Source organism: Jaculus jaculus, chromosome 1 (genome assembly GCF_020740685.1).
Source record: "Jaculus jaculus isolate mJacJac1 chromosome 1, mJacJac1.mat.Y.cur, whole genome shotgun sequence".
Lineage (NCBI taxonomy): Eukaryota > Metazoa > Chordata > Mammalia > Rodentia > Dipodidae > Jaculus > Jaculus jaculus.
The window spans coordinates 227,739,453-227,752,138 of record NC_059102.1 but is presented as its reverse complement, the minus strand read 5'-3'; positions in this window follow the sequence as shown (position 1 = coordinate 227,752,138).

Sequence of the window (12,686 nt, the reverse complement as noted above, 5' to 3'; positions counted from 1 at the left end):
ATAGGAGGATCACTGTGTGCTTGAGACCAGCCTGGGACTACACAGTGAATTCCAGGTCAGCCTGGGCTAGAGCAAGAACCTACCTCAAAAAAAAAAAAAAAGCAAACAAAAAAGAAAGAAAGAAACAGAAAGAAAAGCCAAACCAAAATTTGGTTGATGAAAAAAAACTAATAAAAATCAGGACATAAATTAATGAAATAGAAACCTCCCCCCAAAAACTCAGTGAGATAAAGAGTTGATTCTTTGAAAGGATAAACAAGATTGATAAAGACTTAATGAAACTAACCAAAAAAGAGAGAGAAGAGGCCAAGCGTGGTAACACATGTATTTAATCCCAGCACTTTGGAGGCAGAGGTAGGAGGATCGTTGTGAATTCAAGGCCAGCCTGAGACTACATAGTGAATTCTAGGTCAGCCTGGGCTAGAGTGAGACCCTATCTCAAAAAAAAAAAAAAAAAGGGCTGGAGAGATGGCTTAGCGGTTAAGCGCTCGCCTGTGAAGCCTAAGAACCCCGGTTCGAGGCTCGGTTCCCCAGGTCCCACGTTAGCCAGATGCACAAGGGGGCGCACACGTCTGGAGTTCGTTTGCAGAGGCTGGAAGCCCTGGCGCGCCCATTCTCTCTCTCTCCCTCTATCTGTCTTTCTCTCTGTGTCTGTCGCTCTCAAAATAAATAAATAAATAATTTAAAAAATATATTTAAAAAAAAAAAAAACAGAGAAGAGAGAGAGGGTGTCAGGGAGGGAGGACTCCCAAATCAATAAAATCATATATGAAAAGCACGCACCATTACAACAAATTCCAATGAAATTCAGAAAGCCATAAGAACATACCTTAAGGACATATATTCCACTAAATTGGAAAATCTAAAAGAAATGGATGATTTTCTAGATATATGTGACCTATCAAAATTAAAGTAAAGCTGGGCGTAGTGGCACACACCTTTAATCCCAGCACTTGGGAGGTGTGGTGGTTTGATTCAGGTGTCCCCCATAAACTTAGGTGTTCTGAATGCTAGGTTCCCAGCTGATGGATATTTGGGAATTAATGCCTCCTGGAAGGAGTGTATTGTTGGGGGCGGGCTTAAGGGCTTTATAGCCAGTTTCCCCATGCCAGTGTTTGGCACACCCTCCTGTTGCTGTGTTCCACCTTACGTTGGCCAGGGGGTGATGTCCACCCTCTGCTCATGCCATCGTTTTTCCCTGCCATCATGAAGCTTCCCCTCGAGCCTGTAAGCCAAAATAAATCTCTTTTTCCCAGAAGCTACTCTTGTTGGGTGATTTCTACCAGCAATGAGAACCAGACTGCAACAGGAGGCAAAGGTAGGTGGATCGCTGTGAATTCAAGGCCACCCTGAGATTACATAGTGAGTTCCAGATCAGCCTGGACTAGAGTGAGACCCTACCTCAAAAATCAAAAAAAAAAAAAAAAAATTAAAGTAAAATAAGCTGGGCTAGAGTGAGACCCTCCCTCAAAAAAAAAATTAAAGAAAAATGAAATAAAGCATTTAAACAGACCAATAACAAGCAATGAGATCAAAAAAATCTCCCAACTTAAGAAAAAAAAATTCCCAACTAAAAAAAGTCCAGGCCCAGATGGATTCACTGGTGAATTTTATTAGACATTCACAGAAGAACTAACACTGGGGTAGTCTATATGTGATAGTTGATTTTATTTTATATTTTTAAGGTAGGGTCTCTCTCTAGCTCAGGCTGACCTGGAATTCACTATGTACTCTCACAGAGGACTCAAACTCCTGGCGACCCTTCTACCTCTCCCTCCCAAGTGCTGGGATGAAAGGTGTGTGCCTCCAAACCTTCAAATGGAGCCTGCAACTTCAGCCCCTAGCAGGCAGATTCCTGCTAGAGAGGCATGTCACTGGGAGTGAACCTTGGGTCAGCCCTAAGGTAGATTCAGGAGTGTATCTGAGTCCAGCCGTACTAGGTGTGTCCGAGCAGCTTGAGCTCTGGCCATTCGTGCTTGCTGGTGGTGGTGCATGTTTGGTGGTGTCTCTGCTATTGACCTATGGGAGTGAGACAGCTTCTTCCACCATTGATGGTATTCGTCTGAATTTTGTAAACCCCTTCTTCCCATAAGCTGTGTGTGGTTGGATGTTTGCCCCAGCAATGAGGAGCTGACTATAACAAACATCAATGCTCCCCAAGCTCTTCTATAAAATAGAAAAGGAAGGATCAATATCTTGGAGTTACCGGGCGTGGTGGCGCACGCCTTTAATCCTAGCACTTGGGAGGCAGAGGTAGGAGGATCATCATGAGTTCAAGGCCATTCTGAGATTACATGGTGAATTCCAGATCAGCCTGGACTACAGTGAAACCCTGCTTTGTGAAACCCACCCCCCCCAAAAAAAAAAAAAAACTGGATTCTAGGTCAGTCTGGGCTAGAGCGAGACCCTACCTCAAAACAAGCCTATGGCTTGAGAGGTCATAAGCTCTAAGGGGGAACAGCTACTGTTGTCTGGCTAAATGGATATATGATACCCACCAGACTGCTCTCCAAATATGTTTACGCCCAAAATGCTACTCTCACTTTTGGTTAGAGAAGCTTCTTTTTTTAGATGGTTGTGACCACTGGTGTGACTCAAAACTTAACCAAGGTTTTGAGTGAGAAGTGACAGTGGAGTGTTCAGCACTGAGTGAGACATCTGTATCACGCTCTCCAAGGCTCAGAGTCCATTGTGGAAGAGGTGACAGAAAGAATGTAGAAGTCGAAGGGGAGCAGTGCTTACAATGCTGTCTTCCAGACAAAAAATGGCCTTGATATTCATGTCCTGACTGTGGCTGATGTTACCTATACAAGACCTGCATAATAGGAGGGGGGAAATGATGACATTAAAACAGAAGAGAAGCTGGGCGTGGCGGCGCACGCCTTTAATCCCAGCACCCGGGAGACAGAGGTAGGAGGATCACAGTGAGTTCGAGGCCACCCTGAGACTACATAGTGAATTCCAGGGCCGTCTGGGCTAGAGTGAGACCCTTTCTGGAAAAAAAAAAAAAAAAAAAACAGAAGAGAGCCGGGAGTGTTGGCACACCCTTTTTAATCCCAGCACTTGGGAGACAGAGATAGGAGAATGGCCATGAATTTGAGGCCAGCCTGTGACGACATAGTGAATACTGCATCAGCCTGGGCTAGAGCGAGACCCTACCTCAAAAAAAAAAAGAAAAGAAAAGAAAAACCCAGAAAACAGACATTGGAATGAAGAAGGGATTCAGTGGAGGGGGATTTGGGACGGTAAAAAGAGAGTGGTGGGATTGTATTTTTTTGTTTGTTTTATTTCAGAGCAACAGATAGAGAGAGAAAGAGGCAGAGAGAGAGAGAACGGGCACGCCAGGGCCTCCAGCCACTGCAAACGAACTCCAGATGCGTGTGCCCACTTGTGCATCTGGCTAACGTGGGTCCTGGGGAACTGAGCCTAGAACCGGGGTCCTTAGGCTTCACAGGCAAGTGTTTAACTGCTAAGCCATCTCTCCAGCCCAGACTGTTTATATTTATGGAAGTTGTCAATAAAAAGGTTTTTTAAACTTTTCAAAAAATATTTTATTTGTTTATTTACTTCAGAAAGAGAGAGAGAGAGAGAAAGGCAGAGAGAGAGAAAGAGAATGGGAGTGCCAGGGCCTCTAGACACATGTGCCCCTTGTGCATATGGCTCATGTGGGTCCTGGGGAATCAAACTGGGGTTCCTAGGCTGCACAGGTAAATGCCTTAACTGCTTAGACATTTCCCCAGCCCCAATAAAAAGGTGTGTTTAAAAAAAAAAAAAAAAAAAACCAGGTGTGGTGGCACCTACCTTTAATCCCAGCATTTGAGAGGCAGAGTGAGGAGGATCACTGTGAGCCAGCAGAGGTTGGCCGACCACCATGAGTTGGAGGCCAGCCTGAGACTACATAGTGAATTCCTGGCCAATTTGGGCTAGAGCGAGACTCTACACTGAAAAACCAATAAATAAATAAATTAATGTTTTGTTTTGGTTTTTTTTCTAATGAGGCTGGGCAGGAGAGATGGCTGAGCTGTTAAGGTGATTGCCTGCAAAGCCGAAGCACCCGAGTTCAGTTCCCCAGTACCCACATTAAGCCAGATACCCAAGGTGGCACAAGCATCTGTGGTTCGTTTGCAATGGCTAGAGGCCCTGAGCGCACACTCTCTCTCAAATAAACAAACAAAATGCTTAAGAAACAACTAGGCCAATCAGAGCCAGAGCCCGGGTAATTGTTGGCCTGTCTCTCCTGCATTTGTTTCCGTCCTGTTTGCACGTGTATGTGTGTTCATATGTATGGATGTGGATGTGTGAGTACCCGTGCTCAAGTGTGGAAGGCCAGAGTCCGTGTCAGGTGTCTTCCTCTATCAATCAGCGTCTAACTTTTTGAAACAGGGTCTCTCACTGAACCTGAAGCTTACTAATTCGGCTGGAATAGCCAGCCAGCAAGCTGCAGGGAGCCTCTGTCTCTGCTTCCCCAGTGCTGGAATCACAGGCTTACACCACCATGCCTGGCTCTTACGTAGATGCTGGGGATCTGAACTCAGGTCCTCATACTAATGTGACAAACCCTTTATCCACTAAGCCATCTCCTTAGCCCTCTCTTTCTTTTTAAATTTCATTTACTTATTTATTTATTTTTGTTTATTTGTTTTGTTTTTTCAAGGTAGGGTCTCACTCTAGCTGGAATTCACCATGGAGTCTCAGGGTGGCCTTGAACTCACAGTGAGTCTCCTACCTCTGCCTCCTTAGTGCTGGGATTAAAGGCGTGTGCCACCACACCCAGCAAATTTCATTTATTTATGAGAGAGAGAGAGCAAGGGCCTCTAGCCACTGCAAATGAACTCCAGACACATGCGCTACCTTGTACATCCAGCTTATATGGGTCCTGGAGAATTGAACCTGGGTTCTTTGGCTTTACAGGCAAGTGCCTTAATTGCTAAACCATCTCTCCAAACTGCTCTTCTTTCTTTCTTTTTTCCTTTGGTTTTTTTAAAGGTAGGGCCTCACTCTAGTTCAGGCTGGCCTGGAATTCACTATGTAGTCTCAGGGTGGTCTTGAACTCACAGCAATCCTCCTACCTCTGCCTCCTGAGTGCTGGGATTAAAGGAACACCTGACTTCTTTAATGTATTTTTCACCTTGCCATCCAGAAAGCTGAGATGGAGGCAAGGCCTCAGTTTTGACATAATGCTGATTCACCATGGCTAAAAACAAACTGTAAACTATCCAACATTCAGCATAGACAGACAGAGGATCACCCACTTCCACAGGGGTCCCTCTCCTGTCCAGCTAATTCGTACAAGAGTCCAAATGAATCTTCTGGAATTAATTAGGCAAGATCACATTAATAAGGGCATTGCAAGAGGAGAGGAAGGTGCCCTCTGGCCTTGGTGGCACCAGAAGTGGGGACTCTTTGTAAAGCTTTCTAGGGTCCTACTGTGAATACCTTGGAATACCAACAATCCCAAAGCCTCATTCTGACAGTGTCCACGCCTGTTTTACTCATTTATTTATTTGAACCAGGCATGGTAGGGCAGGCCTTTAACTCCAAGCACTCAGGAGGCAGAGGTAGGAAGATCACCCAAGTTCAAGGCCAACCTGAGACTACATAGTGATTCCCAGGTCAGCCTGGGCTAGAGTAAGAACCTACCTTGAAATACCAATATATATATATATATTTTTTTTGAGGAAGGGTCTCACTCTAGCCCAAGCAGACCCAAAATTTGCTATGTAGTCTCAGGGTAGCCTCGAACTCATGGTGGTCCTCCTACCTCTGCCTTCCAAGTGCTGAGATTACAGATGTGTACAACTGCTGGAAAGAAATAACAGGAGTGCTCAGTACTGCAATATCTCGATCACACCTTCCAAGGCTCAGGGTCTATTGTGGAAAAGGTGGCGGAAGGAATGCAAGAGCCAAAGAAAGGATAGGACTCCTTACAACGTGCTCCCTCCAGACACAAAATGGCCTGGATATCCATGACCTCACCGTGCCTGACACTACCTACACAAGACCATCATAAGAGGAGGAAAAGATCATGACATAAAAATAAAAGAGAAACTGATTGAGAGGTGGAGGGGATATGATGGAGAATGGAGTTTCAAAGGGGAAAGTTGGGGGAAGGAGGGTATTACCATGGGATATTTTTAATAATCATGGAAGTTGTTAATAAAAAAAAATTTGCTTGCAAATATATATATATATATATGTATGTATAATTTGTTAGTATTTCAGCCAGGCATGGTTGTGCACATCTTTTTACACCACAATTTTTTTATTAACAACTTCCAGATTATTTGCAAGCAAATACATATAAATATATAAAAATGTATAAAATTTTTATATAAATACACAAAAATAAAGAGAGAGAGAGAGAGAGAGAGAGAGAGAGAGAATGGGTGCACCAGGGCTTCCTGCCACTACAAACAAACTCCAGACGCATGTGTCATTTTGTGTATCTGGCTTTACGTACATAATGGGGAATTGAACCCAGGCTGTCAGGCTTTGCAAGTAAGCACCTTTGCTAAGCCATCTCTTCAACCCTACTATTTATAGGCTTATTTATTTATTTATTTTGTTTTTTTCAAGGTAGGGTCTTACTCTAGGCCAGGCTGACCTGGAATTCACTATGTAGTCTCAGGGTGGCCTTGAACTCAGGGCAATCCTATCTTTGCCTCCCAAGTGCTGGGATCAAAGGTGTGTGCCACCATGCCTGGTTCAGCCCTATACCTTATTTTGAGACAGTCTTGCCCCATTGCCCATGCAGGCCTTGAACTTGTGATCCTCCTGTCTTGGCCTCTGTGGTAGTTTGATTCAGGGGTCCCCCATAAACTTAGGTGTCCTGAATGCTAGGTTCTCAGCTGATGGAGATTTGGGAATTAACACCTCCTGGAGGGAGTGTATTGTTGGGGGTGGGCTTATGAGTGATATAGCCAGTTTCCTCATGCCAGTGTTTGGCACACAATCCTGTTGCTATCGTCCACCTGATGTTGGCCAGAGGTGATGTCCACCCTCTGCTCATTCCATCATTTTCCCTGCCATCATCGAGCTTCCCCCTCGAGCCTGTAAACCAAAATAAACCTCTTTTTTTCCCCAAAAGCCGCTCATAGTCGGGTGATTTCTACCAGCAATGTGAACCTGACTGCAACAGCCTCTCAAGCAGATGGGGTTGTGAGGAATATGAAAATGAATCATAATGTCTTTCCTGTATAAGGGTTAGGAATAAACTTGACTCTGGTTGGGCATGGTGGCACACACCTTTAATCCCAGTACTTGGGTAACAGAGATAGAAAGATCCCTTTGACTTCAAGGCCACCCTGAGACTACATAGTGAATTCCAGGTCTGCCTGGGCTAGAGTGAGACTCCACCTGGGGTAGGACAGGGAGAGTCCTTTCTGGGGCTGAAGAGATGGCTTAGCAGTTAAGGCTTTTGCCTATGAAGCCTAAGGACCCATGTTTGTTTCTCCAGTACCCACATAAGCCACATGCACAAGGTAACACTTGCATCTGGAGTTCTTTAGCAGTGTCTAGAGGCCTTGGCACTCATTCTCCCTTTCTCTATCTGCCTCTTTCTCTGTCTGTCTCTCTGTCAAATAAATAAAATATTTTGGGAGTTTTTTAGAGGTAGAGTCCTGCTGTAGCCCAGGTTGACCTGAAGTTCACTATGTAGTCCCAAGGTGACCTCAAACTCACGGTGAGCTTCCTACCTCTCCACGTGCTGGGGTTAAAGACATGTGCCACCATGCCTGGATTTTTTTTTTTTTCTTTTTTAGAGAGAAAGAGAGAGAATTGGTATGCCAGGCCTTCAGCCATTGCAACTGAACTCTAGACATTTGTGCCACCTAGTGCACATATGTGACCTTGCACTTGCGTCTGGCTTACTTGGTATCTGAAGAGAGATCAAACATGGGTCCTTAGGCTTCGCAGGCAAGCACCTTAACCACTAAGCCATCTCTTTAGCCCTCTTTAAAAAAAAAAAAAGAAAGAAAGAAAAGAAAAAGAAAAGAAAACAAAGCTGGGTATGGTGGCACATGCCTTTAATCCCAGCACTCGGGAGGCAGAGGTAGGAGGATAGCTGTGAGTTTGAAGCCACCCTGGGACTACATAGTGAATTCCAGGTCAGCCTGGGCTAGTGTGAGACCCTACCTCGGAAAATAATAATAATAATAATAATAAAAAATGCTAGCAAGGATGGAACCCTTCTATACTGTTGGTGGAAATGTAAACTTGTACAGCCATTGTGGAAATCAGTGTGGAGATTCCTGAGACAGATTAAAAATAGATTTACCATATGACCCAGCTATAATAGTTTTCAGCATATATCCTAAGGACTCTACCTTCGAGATACTTGCTCATCTACGTTTATTGCAACTTTATTCACAATAGCAAGGAAATGGAACCAGCCTAGATGACCCTCAACTGATGACCTGATAATGAAGATACAGCACATACAATGGAGTTCTATTCAGCAGTAAAGAAAAAGGAGGGGTTGGAGAACTGGCTTAACGGTTAAGGTGCTTGGTTGCAAAGCCTAAGGACCCAGGTTTGATTCTCCAGGTCCCACATAGGCTAGATGCACAAGGTAGTGCATATATCTAGAGTTTGTTTGCAGTGGCTAGAGGCCCTGGTGCACCCATTTTTTCCCTCTCCCTTTCTCTCTGTCTCAAATAAAAATGAAGAAAAGTTAAAAATAAAAGAAAAATGAAGGCTGAAGGGATGGCTTAGCGGTTAAGGCATTTGCCTACAAAGCAAAAGGACCTCAGTTCAATTCCCCAGGACCCATGTTAGCTAGATGCAGAAAGGAGTGCACGCATCTGGAGTTCGTTTGCAGTGGCTGGAGGTCCTGGTGCGCCCATTCTCTCACTCTTTCTCTCTCTTTCTCTGTCAAATAAATAAATATTTAAAAAAGAAAAATATAGCCGGGCGTGGTGGCGCACGCCTTTAATCCCAGCACTCGGGAGGCAGAGGTAGGAGGATCCCTGTGAGTTTGAGGCCACCCTGAGACTCCATAGTGAATTCCAGGTCAACCTGAGCCAGAGTGAGACCCTACCTCGAAAAACCAAAAAAAAAAAAAAAAAAAAGAAAGAAAGAAAAATATGAAATTTTCAGGGAAATGGATGGATCTGGAAAGGATTATTCTAAGTGAGGTAAAAGCCAAAGGAAGGGAAGGAGAGCTTCAAAAAGTTAAAAAGAAAGAAAGAAAAAAGAACAGCAAGGAGGGGCTGGAGAGATGGCTCAGCGGTTAAGGCACTTGCCTACAAAGCCTAGTAACTCAGGTTCATCTCCTCAGTATCCACATAGAGCCACAGATGCACAAAACAGCACGTGCACCTGGAGTTGATTTGCAACAGTTACAGACCCTGCCATGTCCATGTTCTCTGTCTTCTATCTTTCTCCTTGCAAATAAATAAAAAATATTTAAAAGAACACCCAAGAAAGTAAAGAAACTAGCTTGAGTAAGTAAAAAGAATGAGTTGATTACCACAACTGAAAAGTTGTTATGCTTCAGGAGGCAAGGATGGGGGAACTGGGGTGAACCATGTCTTGTGTGCGCTTATGTTCTCCTCCCCTTTCCCTCCCCCTCCCCCTCCCACCTCTCAGGCTTCATCCAGCTTGATCATTTGGGGGGGCGGGGGTTGCATATCTAAGATTCTAAAATCTATGACGTCAGACACCCATCCACTCTTGGAGAACGTGTTTTTTTCTAAATTTTTATTAGCATTTTCCATGATTATAAAAAATATCCCATGGTAATACCCTCCCTTCCCCTACTTTCCCCTTTGAAACTCCATTCTCCATCATATTCCCTCCCCATATCAATCAGTCTCTCTTTTATTTTGATGTCATGATCTTTTCCTCCTCTTATGATGGTCTTGTGTAGGTAGTGTCAGGCACTGTGAGGTCATGGATATCCAGGCCATTTTATGTCTGGAGGGAGCACACTGTAAAGAGTCCTACCCTTCCTTTGGCTCTTGCATTCTTTCTGTCACCTCTTCCGTATTATATCCTGAGCATTGGAAGGTGTGATCAAGATGTTACTCAGTACTCCAGTCACTTCTTTCCAGCACTATGATACCTTCTGAGTCATCCCAAGGTCACTGCCATCTGAAAAGAGAAGATTCTCTACCCAAAGTGAGAGTAGTGTTAATATAAGTATAAATATTAAGTTTATATAAGTATAAATATTAAGAGAAGTGCTTACTGGGCAGTTTGATAAGCATAGTATATACATTTAACCAGACATCAGCAGATGTTACACCCCTAGGGCTCATGACTACCCCTGTTTTAAGTTTTCAGTATCAGGGATGTATTCCCCCCATGGAGCAGGCCTCCAGTCCAATTGGAGGGCAGTTGGTTTCCACCATGACAGATGTGCCACTGTTGCACCCATTGGCTCATTTGGCCTGGCTGGCCAGTTATAAGACTTGCAGTGTCCACTGTTGAGTATCTTCACTGGTGATCTCTCTTTCTCCCATTGAACTACATGTAGAATGGCTTCTTCCAGCTTTCTGGTCTACATGGAAGAGGTTATCAGCTCAGTTCCAGCAGGATTTCTCAGTGGCCTTGCAGCCCAAGTATGTGGAATCTTCAGCAACAGGGTCTTACCATCTACTCCTCGTAAGAAACCAAGGGCCTCGGCAATGGTCTATAGTGTTTTGGGGGCAACAGGGACCTCCCTGGCCAATAACTCACTGGAGGGATCCCATCCCTGGCACTGAAAATTTTCTAACAACGATCTATGAAAACCATAAGTTTTAAACAACTGATGAAAGTCCCTTTCCTGTGAGCGCCCCATCACAGTAAAGGTGCTGGGGGACACACTGCTGTTCAGACCAAAGTAGGGTTCCCTATAGCCTGTCACAAAATCCTGTTCATATGTATGCCAGGACTTGAAGCCTGCCCTCCAAGTACAGGTGGCATGCGCGTCTCCAGCTGCCCCAGGCAGCCAGCACCCTCTCACTGCCCTGACCACACCACGTACTGTGGCCGCACGGGTCCCTGTGGTCTTGAACCCAAGTTCTGTGCCTGCTCTGCAGCGCCTAGTGACTGCAAAACATGCGGTCAATGTCACAGGGGACAGGACTTCGCCCTCATCCATCTGTCCCCTCATTGCAGCTCTCCTGTCTAACTCGCTGGCAGACTCACCCAGCTGTTTACCAAACCAGAGCAGTTGGCCCGAGTGCCTTGTCCCCAACGAAGGCCACTGGTCCCCACACACACACACATACACACACGCACCTCTACACCAAACTGAACAGTACCCAACAAGCTGGGATGGGCAAAGGTTGAAATTTAACCAACAAACCCAGAGGTTTCTGTGAATTCCTCAAAAAGACAGAGGTGTGCGCCCCCGACCCCTGCAGACTCCACAGTTGTACTGACCAAAACCAGGTCAGGCAGAAGGAAAGCCTCCCTCTTTGGGGAACCCACCTAAGATGCTCAGAGCCGTGACGTTAGGAAAGGGCTGCCACACGCCCTCGGCTGTCCCCTTTCTGGCCAGGCAGACGCAGGGACCTGTGCGAGGTCAGGTGAGCAGACCGCAGCAATGGCGTTCCCAGCTTTTGTGCACACAGAGAAGCAGGAACAGTGCTCGTAAGTAGACCCTCAAAGTTGCCCAGGGGTGACTGGATGTCTGCATGGCTTTAGGGTGGTCTTCAAGAGGAGAGACAGTTTAGCACTCAGGTTCAGGGCTAAAGAGAAGGAGAGATGTTGGGACTAAGGCAGGCAGTAAGTTCTCCGTGACCTTGGATGGAGCCCTTCCCCTGTCTGGGCCAAAGACACTTCCCTATAAGACAAGGGACTAGCCAAGGGCTGCTAAGTTTTGTCCTTACCCAGGACCCATGAGGCCCAGGATTTTGAAATTAGAAGGCCAGGCCCTGAGCCCAATCCACTGGATATGGGAACTGATGACATTTGAGGAGGTGACCTCTTAGCTGAGAACCTCACCTCCCTCAGCCTCAGTTTCCTCAAAAATGGGACCAACACTATTGAACAGTCCCCTGGAAACCCTGGTCTTTCCGGGCCTTGCCCAGAGCCACACGGCTCCATCTGGAAACCACAGGGCATCCTAGAAGCACTTGTGCTCCGCACTGGCTCCTGTCAGACAGGAACTCAGCCTGTGAGGAGGGCAGATGGCCTGGGAGATGGACACCACCTTCACGTGATCCCTGCCAGCGTCTAGGGGACTCTGTAATTGGAGCAGGAAGTCCAAGCGGTCCTTGAGTAAGCATGGAGAAGAGACCAGAAAGCCACAGGGATCCACATTCTTATTTTTGTTTTTTTATTTGCTTTATTTTTAAGATTTTATTTTTATTTATTTATTAGAGACAGAAGGAGAGAGAGAGAGAATGGGTGTGCCAGGACCTGTAGCCACTACAAAGGAACTCCAGACACATGCGCCACCATGTGCATCTGGCTTATGTGAGACCTGGAGAATCAAACTAGGGTCCTTAGGCTTCACAGGCATGTGCCTTAACCACCAAGTCATCTCTCCAGCCCTTTTGTTCGTTTTTCAAGGTAGGGTCTCACTCTAGCCCAAGCTGATCTGGAATTCACTGTGCAGTCTCAGGGTGACCTCGAACTCACAGCAATCCTCCTACCTCTGCCTCCCGAGTGCTGGGATTAAAGGTGTCTGTCAGCATGCCTGGGTGGGATCCATATTTTAAACCCTCACATCATAAGTTCTGGGGTGGAAACCT